The sequence below is a fragment of the Cupressus sempervirens genome, chromosome 1 (assembly GCF_028749045.1).
Source record: "Cupressus sempervirens isolate cs-2001-9-10 chromosome 1, ASM2874904v1, whole genome shotgun sequence".
In the NCBI taxonomy this organism is placed as follows: Eukaryota; Viridiplantae; Streptophyta; class Pinopsida; order Cupressales; family Cupressaceae; genus Cupressus; species Cupressus sempervirens.
Window position 1 is genome coordinate 9,864,696 of NC_143118.1, and position 12,675 is coordinate 9,877,370.

The window sequence follows — 12,675 nt, forward strand, 5'->3', positions numbered from 1 at the left end:
TCCAACAACTTGAAACACATTTCAGAACAATAGAATACACAATAGGTCTACAAAAAGGAGAATATGGATCAACAAGGACCCAAACTTGCTTTATGACCATTTTTTGATGTTTTCATATAGTGCGTACACATTATGTGAAAATAAATCTATCCCTATCCCACCATCCCCCATCCCCTATTCTCTCTCTCTCCCTACTCTTTCTCCTCTCCCATCCCCTACTCTCTCTCACTCTCTCTATCCTCTCCCATCCCCTACTCTCTGTCTCTCTCTCTCTCTCTCTCTCTCACTCTCCCTCTCCTACTCCCTCTCCCATTGCCTACTCTCTCTCACTCTCTCTCCCATCCCCTACTCTCTCACTCTCTCTCTCTCTCTCCTCTCCCATCCCCTACTCTCTCTCTCACTCTCTCTCCTCTCCCATCCCCTACCCTCTCTCTCTCACTCTCCCTCTCCCACTACCTACTCTCTCTACCATCCCCTACTCTCTCTCTCTCACACTCCCATCCCCCCTTTCTCTCCCTCTCCCACTACCTAATCTTTCTCCCATCCCCTAATCTCTCCACTTTCCCATCCCCTACTCTCTCTCTCTCTCTCCCTACTCTCTCTCCTCTCCCATCCCCTACTCTCTCTCACTCTCCCTCTCCCACCACCTACTCTGTATTTCTCTCCCATCCCCTACTCTCTCTCAAGCTCTCTCCTCTCCCATCCCCTACTCTCTCTCTCTCAAACTCCCATCCCCCACTCTCTCTCCCTCTCCCAATACCTACTCTCTCTCCCATCCCCTACTCTATCTCTCCCTACTCTCTCTCCTCTCCTATCCCCTACTCTCTCCTCTCCCATCCCCTACTCCCTCTCCCTCTCCCTCTCCTACTCCCTCTCCCACAACCTACTCTCTCTCTCTCACTCTCTCCCATCCCCTACTCTCTCTCACTCTCTCTCCTCACCCATCCCCTGCTCTCTCTCTCGCTCTCTCTCCTCTCCCATCCCCTACTCTCTCTCTCTCTCTCCTAGTCCCTCTCCCACTTCCTACTCCCTCTCACCCTCTCTCCTCTCCCATCCCCTACTCTCTCTTTCTCTTACACACACTCCCATCCCCCCTCTCTCCCTCTCCCACCACCTACACTCTCTCCCCCTCTCCCATCCCATACTCTCTCTCTCTCCTCTCTCTCCTCTCCCATCCCTTACTCTCTCTCACTCTCTCTTCTCCCATCCCCTACTCTCTCTTGATTTCTCTCCTCTCCCATCCCCTACTCTATCTCTCTCTCACACACTCCCATTCCTCCTCTCTCTCCCTCTCCTACTGCCTACTCTCTCTCCCATCTCCTTACTCTCTCTCTCACTCACACACTCTCATCCTCCTCCTCTCTCTCTCTCACTCTCTCTCTCCCACTACCTACTCTCTCTCTCTCTCTCTCTCTCTCTCTCTCTCTCTCTCTCTCTCTCTCTCTCTCTCTCTCCCATCTCCTATTCTCACTCTCTTTCTCCCATCTCATTCTCTTTCTGCCACCCACTAGTCTCTCTCACACTCTCTCCCATCCCCTACTCTCTCTCTCTTATACACACTCCCATCCCCCCTCTCTCCCTCTCCCACTCCCTCTCCCACCACCTATTCTCTCTCTCCCATCCCCCTACTCTCTCTCTTTCATGTGCACACACACGCATCCCCCCTCTCTCTCCCCTCTCCCATCCCTTACTCTCTCTCACTTGCACTCCCTCTCCCACTCCCTCTCCCACCACCTACTCTCACTCTCTCTCACTCACTCTCTCTTACTCTCACTCTCTCCCTCTCTACTTTCTCTACCACACCTTATTCTCTCTCACATTCTCACACTCTTTCCCATCCCTCTCCCATTGCCTACTCTCTCTCCCATCCCATACTCTCACTCTCTCTCCCACCCCTACTCTCTCTCTCACTCTCACACTCTCTCCCATTCCCTACTCTCACTCTCTCTCTCCCATCCTGTACTCTCTTTGCCAACCCCTACTCTCTCTCCCATCTTCTACTATCTCTCTTACACACACTCTCATCTCCCCTCTCTCTCCCTCTCCCACTCCCTCTCCCACCACCTACTCTCTCTCACACTCTCTCTCCCATCCCCTACTCTCTCTCCCTCCTCTCCCATCCCCTATCTCTCTTTCAAAAACACACACGCTGCCATCCTCCCTCTCTCTCCCATCCCCTACTCTCTAGATCTCCCACACACACTCCCATCCCCCCTCCCTCTCCCTCTCCCACTCCCTCTCCCACCACCCACTCTCCCTCTCTCTCTCACTCTCTCCCCCTCTCTACTCTCTCTCTCTCTCTCTCCCATCCCCTACTCTCTCTCACACACTCCTACCCCCCCCCTCTCTCTCCCTTTCCCACTCCCTCTCCAACCACATACTCTCTCTCTCTCAGGCTACTCTCTCTCTCCCCTCTCCCATCCCCTACTCTCTCTCTTTCACACACACACACACACACACACACACTCCCATCCCCCTCTCTCTCCCCTCTCCCATCCCCTACTTTGTCTCTCTCTCACACACTCCCATCCTCCTCTCTCTATCTCTCTCCCTCTCTCTCTCCCACTTTGTCTCTCACCACCTACTCTCTCTCTCCCTGATCCCCTACTCTCAATCTCTCTCTCCCCCATCTTGTACTCTCTCTACCAACCCTACTCTCTCTCTCTCCTCTCCCATCCCCCCTCTCCTCTCTCTCTCTCTCACTCTTGCTCTACCTCTCTCCTTCCCTCTCTATGCAATATTTAGGTCTCAATAGTGTGTGTGCCCTAAAGCACATATGCACTAAAGCACACACATGCTATTAAGATTAAAATTTAAAAAGCTTTAAACAACACATGCACTATTCAAAGCTTTGCATTCTACCAAGCCTAAGGCTTGGTTTTACCTTGGAGATCCAAACCAAAGGTTTGAAATCTATAAACTGGTTTGAGACATGTTTTGCTACAAACATACAAAAAATGATTGATTTTTCTTGTGTACTCTACTTCAAGTTTCCTGGTGGTTGAGCATCGATAATTTTAGGTTACATGACATTATAGGTCTCTATGTTAGCTATATAACCATATAATTTATTTTTTATTTGAACTATTTCAAGCTTTTAAACTATAATTTCTTTTGAATTTATGTCCATTTTTTGTCAAAAACTAACATGTACTAATTGGGCTATAGATTTTAGCTCGTCCATTGAATTTTGCAACAACTTAGTTTTTTAGAAACTAAACTCCATTCTACACACTTTGAAAAAAAAGAAGTTTTGATTTTAGATTAGTTTTCAATCATTTCTAGTGAGAGTACACAGATATTTCAAATTTTTGGGATGTGTCTAACTAAAAAATTTATTAAAAAAAATACACATTATAAAATTACCTGAAAAATCTGGGATAAACTACATAGTGTTAGGTAACTTTTGACCAGAGCGATTAAAAAATTTCAAAAAGAAGTTAAAATTTTAGGGGGGCCACACTTTGTACTATGTTTTTTTTTTTGGAATAAATAATACCACTTTTTGTGGACCCCTTTTTTGAGGACCTAAAACTAAACCATTTATAAAAAAAAATAGTAGTTTAGAAACTATATTCAAAGTTCTACTATTTTGGTTTTTGTCATATCTTAAAATTTTGAGCATAACTATCTTCAAATTGTTGTTGAAGTTTAGAAATTGTTGATTTCAAAAAAAAAGTGTCCACTTATAGCCCCCTTTTGGCACCACAACTTGGTGCACTTACCCACTTAACCCTTATAATTTACTACTAACCTAATCCTAGCTAACCCTTAACACTTACCCTCCCTAACCCATGCCAACTGTCCAAGTGACCTATCTAACCACATCCAACACACCCACCATGGTTCACATGCTTCCCAAGATATCTTATGTGCTACCCAAGAGGGGACAAGTGCTTTCCAAGGGCTGCTAGGGTGAAGTATGCATGGGAGAGGGAGGTGCAGAGGTTAAAAGGATGGGTTTCTTACAAGACCAGCATTAAATTCTCCCCTCCATACATCATGTCCTTTTGAAGTACTACTTCCAACACAACATGTGGGGGATTGGAAGAGAAGTGGGTGCATGGACTAAGGCATGTAGAGCCATTTATTGTGTTTTTAATTTGTGAGCAAGGGGTGGAATAAAGGTAAGTTGGAGGTTTATTTTTAGACATTTATTTTATACTCCTTTATATTTATTACCCTTGTTGACTCATGTAGTGTACTTTCCTTGGGAGTGAGGCAGAGGTAAGTGGAGGGTGGTCTCAGCTTTCATATTCATTTTTAACATGATTATACAATACAATAGGTGGTATTACAATAGAGAAACCCCCAATACAATGACATCAAGGACACCATTAGTGCCCCAAAATTGGGTTGCTCCATCACAAGGACCTATCCAAGCAATCTGAAAAACACAAAGAACAACCATGGAGAGCTCACCTCCCATATTAAGCCCCAAAAGACTATCCATTAAGCTAAGAGAACTACTAACCAACCAAGTGACATTCATAATCCAAACACAAAGGCATAACTCAACATACAATTCCCATCCAACTTATAAACAATAGGTTTCATAATGAGAAGTCAATGAAGAAAATAAATCATATGCCTCTTCTAAGGCTACCAAAATCACATTAATTTTCATTTATTTCTCTCCTTATTTCCCCAAAACAAACTTAGTTTTGCATTGACAAAAAAGGGACCATAAAACCTTCCTTCCTTCCTCTTCTCAACATGAGAAGACACTTTACACTAGCCTGGAGTCCAACTAAACCCTTCTCCCTTTCATGACCACTTCTACCCCATCTAAGAGGAGTAATGCCAACATTCCCTTCATAGTTTTCCCAAGAAAAAAAAGAGAAGAAACATGAAATGAAGCAAATAAAAACTCACAATACCCATCCCTCACATGATATAAAACATAAAACATATTTCAACATGCAAGATATTCATACATACTAAGCAATGAACAAATGGACATAACCATGGAAATGGAGAACCTACCTTCACAAAGGTTATGACAAGGTTGATTTTTGAGATGAGTTAAATACTCTCCTTCTTGCAATTCCAAAATTGACTTCTCTAAATGTAGATGATAGGTGAACAACCCTCAACTCTTAAAAGGGACTCCAAATAGCCTCTAAACTCACCCACCAAAAATAACAATAACTCCAATCTTGACTTTAAGCCTACTATGGTCTTCCCACTTTCCCCTTCCATCAAGACAACCTTTTCACAAGAGTGTAACCTTGGGTAACCTCATGGAGATGATCCATTTTCACAACAAAGGGAAATTGCGATATTTTAAGGGTCATAAATGTTGCTAGAAAGTTCTAGAAGGGTGGAAAAGGTTCCCAACCCATATACATACCACTTGGGCACTTGAATTACATTAAATTTGGCTTCTAGGATCAATTTATGACCTATAAAAGTGACTTTAAATATTTGATCTTCAAAAAACCTAAGAATGTAACCTTTCCACTAAACCCTAATTAAGGAAAATTAATTTAGGTCACTAACTAAATTAGTCTTAGGATAACAGGTTACATTAACAACTCTAATTGATATGTTTGTACACATATGCATATAATAAGTGTCAAGTAATAACATAAGATTTACTTTAACATAACACTTGGCACATCACAAAATACAGAATGATACACATATATTTAGATTATGATACAAATTAAACACTTGACAATGAGGTTCGAATCGATTTATTGGATTCAAAATTGGTCTCATAGTTTGGACATAGCGTCAAGCTAATCTCATATCAGTTTTGACATATGAGTGGCAATACACTTAAGTTATTTTTTTAGTTCATGCCGAAAAAGTAATGTATGCCAAGCATAAGTTGTACCATAGTGTATGCCGAGTGAAGAGTTATAGAGTATATGCCAAGTAATTAGTAAGTGCCAAGTCACTTAAGTTTTGAGAAGATAGTAGATTCTAAGTCATGAAAATACTGAATCATTTAGAGGCTGAGTTACAATATTGAAGAGATAGTGGTTTCCAAGCATCAGACACTTCAAGTGTCAAGTAAACAGTTTTGGACATTGTTGTTTGTTATGGCACAAAATTCTACGTAAACCATTTTGATTCAAATTTAAGATTTTTTTATGATTCTAGATGATAAGGATGAATCTATAATAAGGATCCCTATGCAGTACATACAACCAATCAGTTGAAAGGATGTTTTACATAGAAAAATGGGTGAATCACAATCGTTGATTCATACCTAACCCTAAGTCACCTAGGTATTCTTAAGGAGCAAAATTCCTAAACATTGTACGTGTGTGGAAGGTGTGAAGAGAGAAGTTTGCATGTGCAAATAGAGTATTAATGGTGGCTAAGGAGTTGTGAATTGAGATACATTATAGAATTATTTAGAGGAGAACATAGGAAAGGAGTAATTAGATGACATAAGTGATACATTTGATCGGTAAGGATCAAGTACACATTAGAAAAGAAGTGATTTGTTATCTAGTAGTAGAGTGCTAACTGCAAGATCATTGTTGATACATTCTAGCACATGAATTAGTTAAATCTCTTAATATGGTAGTCCTAATAGGCTATTATAAATCCCTAAGAAGGGTTCTTACTTCATTGTGAGTTTTAAGTCCTTTAATTAGAAACACTTCTAATAGGGTGTTAAAATCCTTTAATAGGGTAAAATCTAACAATCTTGTAAGCCTTTAATAGGGCAAACCTTTCATAGGATAGATCATAGTTTATGATCAAACATTGTAGCCTTCATTGGATACACTTTATTACTATAGTAGTGGAGATTTGTGGGTGTCATCCCCACCCTAGTTTTACCTTCTCATTAGAGGGTTTCTTAGTAACCAAATATCTTGTTTTAAACATGCATTGAATGTTATTTTCTTTCATGCTATGAATGAATATATTTAGCTAGCTATTTCAGTTTTACATGCAAATTATGAGATGGATCTATGGTGAATGATTTTATGGTTAAAGTTTTGAAGGATTGATCTCCCCCGCTCCCTCTCAGAGTTTATGTTCCCTATTGTATTTTCAAAATTTGGTATTAGAGATTTGGTTCTTTGGAAAGGAATGCTTTGTAGCTTTGAGGAAAGATCTTGAAGATGGAAGTCTACAAATTGGGAAAGATTATTGAGAATTAGAAGATTGAAATCCAACTTTCCCTACATGAGCTAAATAAAGTATGAGATGATTTGAAGCATTCATTGAAGAGAAGGAAATAGATAGCTATTGAAGAGAATGACACACAATACAAAGAGATTGACATTACTGAATTGCTTGTAGATCAAAAAAGAAGTGAATTTACTATTGCAGTTGTAGATCTTATGGGAAAGAATGGAGCCCTAACTAAAGAGGTCAAAAATCTTAAGATAGAGCAAGAATTTGAATAAGTATTTCTATGTTAGGTGACAAGGTAGGAAAAAAAAGTTGAAGATTACAAAAGGATATTGACCAATAGATTGGAAGAGAAGACATCAAAGATGAATAGGATTGCTCACATGCAACTAGAAATATTGAATCAAATAATGATTGTCAATCATGAATTGAATGTAAAATATATTGGGATCACAACACTAAAGTTATAGAATGAACAACTAAGAAACAATCTGAATAGAGAAAAACAAATTTGCTGAAAGTTTCAATAGAACTAGTGAAGCTATAAAGTACTTTGAACAATTGATGAGACCTCCTAGATCTAACAGTGATACTACTAGACTAGGTTATACCAGTATTAAAGAAGGAGAATCATCTAAAAGTGGTGAAAAAAGAAGAAACAATGGTAAGAACTACAAACCTACTTATCATAATTGTAGTAAGATAGGTCATACAAAAAATGTTTGCAAGGGAAACAATGCAAATCAGAACCCTCAGAATAAATTCATTGGTAACTATCACAAGTACAAAAATCAAGGACAACAAGCACTGAATGCAAGAGAATGACATCAAGCATTGTAAGAATTTTCCTTAGGGTAGAATTCACCCAAGACCAAGGAACTCAAACACAAGCACAATAGTAGACCAAAAAGAGAGTATGATCAGAATGACGATATATTCATTCAATATTCCATATGAAAGTACACTAGGAGTGTCTATATATAAAGGCCTTTGGAGAGCTTCTAGAATGCATAGAATTCAACAACATGGTAAGTCATACAACTAGGCACATGTCCACTAGATATGGGTTATCCTCCATTAAGCACAAAAGTATGTGCAATGATGTGAGGATAAGCCTACAATGGTGTAGCATGCAAATCAGTGGTGTAGACAACTTATGTTAAATTAGGAGTGTGTGTATCTGTGTTGTCTACAAGACAATTTAGTGTAGCTTGAAGTCATCAATGAAGGTAAGTATGTAGCAACCCTGGTTGATTGCAAAATGTCCTGCTAATACCATGTGAACCATTTGTAGAACACCTAGTGCTCTTGAAGACTTCCCTCTTTGTAACTTCTCCTCTGGATGCATATCCACTAAATTTGTTGAACATTCACTGTGGGAAAATTTGATTTGAGGAAGACCTTTGACCATTCTATTTGTGCAAAGTTATTGAAGGTAGCAAAAGGAAAGATGTCCATACCACTCATGCCATAATTGCATTGTTGAATTTGATTGAGATAACAAGGCCTTTGAAGGAGACTTGGGCACAAAATGGGAGAAAGAGTATAACCTTTTGTCATGATTCACTTTCCCTACTACAACCAAGGAGTCATCTTTAAGATTGTGTACCTGTACTATATTTGGAAGGAACTCAACTCTATGTCCATGTCTGAGGTGAGTGATTTGGTAGATTGATAGGAGATTTGAACTTATGTTTGGAACATAGAGAACATCTTTAAACTCTCCATTTTACATCTCCACATTTCCTTTCCCTTCAACTTCCATTTTAGTATCATCTCCCATGAAGATGTGCGATACCAATGATTGCTTCATTGAAGGAAAATCCTCCTTTGAAGAACCCATATGATATGAGGCAACTGAGTCAAATATCCATTCCTTTGAAGAGTTTGAATTAGCCATGAATGCTTGCCCTTTTCCATTTGAATTTGAAGAAGACCCTTTATCCTTATAAGCATTAGGCAATGAAACATTATGTTTCTTCATGATGTTGGTCAACTCGTCAATCTTTTTAAGATAAAACTCATGTTCTTCATGACCCATTTTCTTGCAATAGGTATGCTTTTTCTTCTCCTTATTGTTGTCCCCCTTCCTATTGGAATTTGAGGAAGACTTGCCTTGTTGATTTGATTGTGGTGTTGTCTTTTCTACATCCTCTGATTTGTTCTTCCATTTCTTCTTCTTACCCTTTCCTATATTTGAAGACTATCCAACTGAATTTTGAGAACCCTCATTATTTGCCATCAATGCTTTAGACTGAGGTGATTTGAGATTCCTCATTAATTTCAACTTCTTTTCTTCTATATCCAAAAGATCAGCATATTCATCAAAAGAGACTTTCTTATAGGCATACCCTAATGTAGTCTTTGATGTGTTAAAAGAAGAGACAAATGTGGAATACTCTAATGACAACTTGTTATGTATGAGATGTGTCATCTTTGATAGAACTCCCACAATTAGTAAGCTTTGTCCTTAGTTCATTCACCTTAATGATGAAATCCTATATAGGATCAAATGACTTGGGATCTAAGGAGACAAGCTCATCTTCAATTTTGAAAACATCCTCTTCAAACACTTTACCATATAGGTTTTCGAGGGTATCCCAAGCTTCATTGGATGTAGAACACTTCTTAATTTGATACATGATCTTGTCACAACCCCCAAACATATATCACCTAGGGCTTTCCTATCCATTGCCACCCAAGCTGAAATATCACTTGTTGATACATTATCACCTATTGGTTTAGGAAGAGTACCATCTACATATTGATAAACTCCATTGTGCATTAAATGATACCACATTTTGATGGACCATGTAGCATAGTTATGTGGAGATAATGCTCATGTTCTTCATGAACCATTTTCTTGCAATAGGCACACTTTTTCTTCTCCTTATTGTTTTCCCCCTTCTTGTTGGAATTTGAGGAAGACTTGCCTTGTTGATTTGATTATGGTGTTTTCTTTTCTGCATCCTTTGATTTGTTCTTCCATTTCTTCTTCTTATTTCTTATATTTGAGAACTGTCGAGCTAAATTTTGAGAATCTTCATTATTGGCCACCAATGCTTTAGACCGAGGTGATTTGAGAATCCCCATTGATTTCAACTTCTTTTCTTCTATATCCAACATATCAACATATTCATCAAATGAGACTTTCTTATAGGCAGATCCTAATGTAGTCTTTGAGGTGTTAAAAGAAGAAACAAATGTGGAATACTTCGATGGCAACTTGTTATGTATGAGATAGATTAATCTGTCATCTTTGATAGAACTCCCACAATCTGTAAGCTTTGTCCTTAGTTCATTCACCTTCATAATAAAATCCTGTATAGAATCAAATGACTTAGGATCTAAGGAGACAAGCTCATCTTCAATTTTGAAAACATCCTCTTCAGACACTTTACCATATAGGTTTTCGAGGGCATCCCAAGCTTCCTTGGATGTAGAACACTTCTTAATTTGATACATGATCTTATCATCAACCCCCAAACATATATCACCTAGGGATTTCCTATCCATTGCCACCCAAGCTAAAATATCACTTGCTAATACATTATCACCTGTTGGTTTAGGAAGAGTACCATCTAGATATTGAGAAACGCCATTGTGCATTAAATGATACCACATTTTGATGGACCATGTAGCATAGTTATGTGGAGTTAATTTTGGAAACTAAAAATTTCCCATAATGCAAAAAATAAAAGAAAAGTGCAGAAAAGAGAGAATGCAACACCAAGAACACCACCCCCACCGCCCCACCCCACCCCCCCCGCCCCCCCCCCCCCCCCCCCCTCACTAAATCAAGAACCCCCCCCAAAAGAGATGGTTTTGGCTCTTTATAAGTAGTGTGATTACAATGGCCACTTGCCAATTTTGGCCTTTGTGGACTTCTAATTTTTCTTGTTACAACCTCTACATGAAATAAAAATCTGAAACTTTACAATGTGCTACAATTCTAAAGCAATACAAAGAAAAGAAAGGCCTTTTTACTGAAAATGACACAATTTTCCACACAACCCTATAATCTAACTTAGATCTAGAGAGTAGATGAAAAATAATGTAGTTTTGAAAAAAATAGAACCTATTTTCAAGTCCAGATGTGCCCATACAGAGCGTTTGAAGTTGCAAAATGCAGGATTAGAGAGGTATAGTTACCAAAAGACACAATTTCTAAAAAATCCATGCACCAAAACTAACAAAAATTTGCACCACTAATTTTTAAAGGAAATTCTACACAATTTTAAAAAAATTGTACCTAATTTGGAGTTTGGATGACTGAGATATGGCCTCCCAAAGTCATACTCCAAAATGAAAAATCAATCTGGAGAGGGGTTGCATTAGCAAAAGCTAGGTTTTCACAGCAGTTCAAATTGGCCTTGGAATGATGGTTGGATGGCCATCAAATTTAGGCTCATGAATTTGATGACATCAGTGAATCCAAGCCCTATGATGATGTCAGCACCGTACAAATGATGACATTAACAGTATGAACTGTACAGATGGGTGTCGAGAAAGGTACGATCGACTGACTTAGGTTACTAATGTGGGCTATTATGTCAAATGGTGATGTGTCACTGTGTTGTGTCACCACATAGTAGGATTTGAGTGGGCCTACATGACAACTTGTTGTCCGACATGGCCAAGCTAACTAGATTAATGGGTGACACATACTACTATTCTATCATGTGTACTCATTCTTTGGCTATCACGTGGTAGATACTGTACACTGTGTCTTGGTGGGGTCCACTCATGTGAGCTAATAAAGTGGCACTATGTGGCTTAAGGTGGACCTCTAGTTCGTGCCAGAGAGTTGTATGCAGGCACCAGATTATGGTAGTTCTGTCGTCAAAGTTTAAATACAATGTGATAGGTATGTTAAATAAAAAGGCCATGACTATGAAAGGATTGTGGCTATGGGAAAATTTGAGTGCGCTATTGAAAAGTATAATGTGTGACTAGGGATGATAGTGTTGTCACCAAAAATTTGTACAAAGTCCACTAAAATATATTCACCCAAATTGTAGGGCTTTGATCTGATAGCCTAGTTTTGCAAAAAAAAAATCTCTAACAATCTGATTGGCCAGAATAATTTTTCAAAAAATAAAATTTGAAAAATAAATTACAGAGATTAAATAAAATGCAGATCTGAAAAAAAATAAAATCTGATCGATTAAATGACCATACCCATTTACAAATCGATGCCTTCAGGTGCTAGTTTGCAAAAAAATTTGCCTCATGATCAACTATAGCCCAACATAGGGAAATCTATAGTCGATCTTCACTGAATCGACATTTTGGACATAATGGTGAGGTCAAATCTAACTCTAGACTTTCCCAATTTTTATAGATACTCTGGATTCAGGTCAAGGTGCTGAAGCATGAACGGTCTCGAATGGCTATGCGTAGAGAATCTCCCCAAGCTCTGATACGATGTAATAATTTTCCTTAGGGCAGAATGCACCCAAGACCAAGGAACTCAAACATAAGCACAACAGTAGACCAAAGAGAAAGTATGATCAGAATGATGATATATTCATTTAATATGCCATATGAAAGTATACTAAAAGCACCTACATA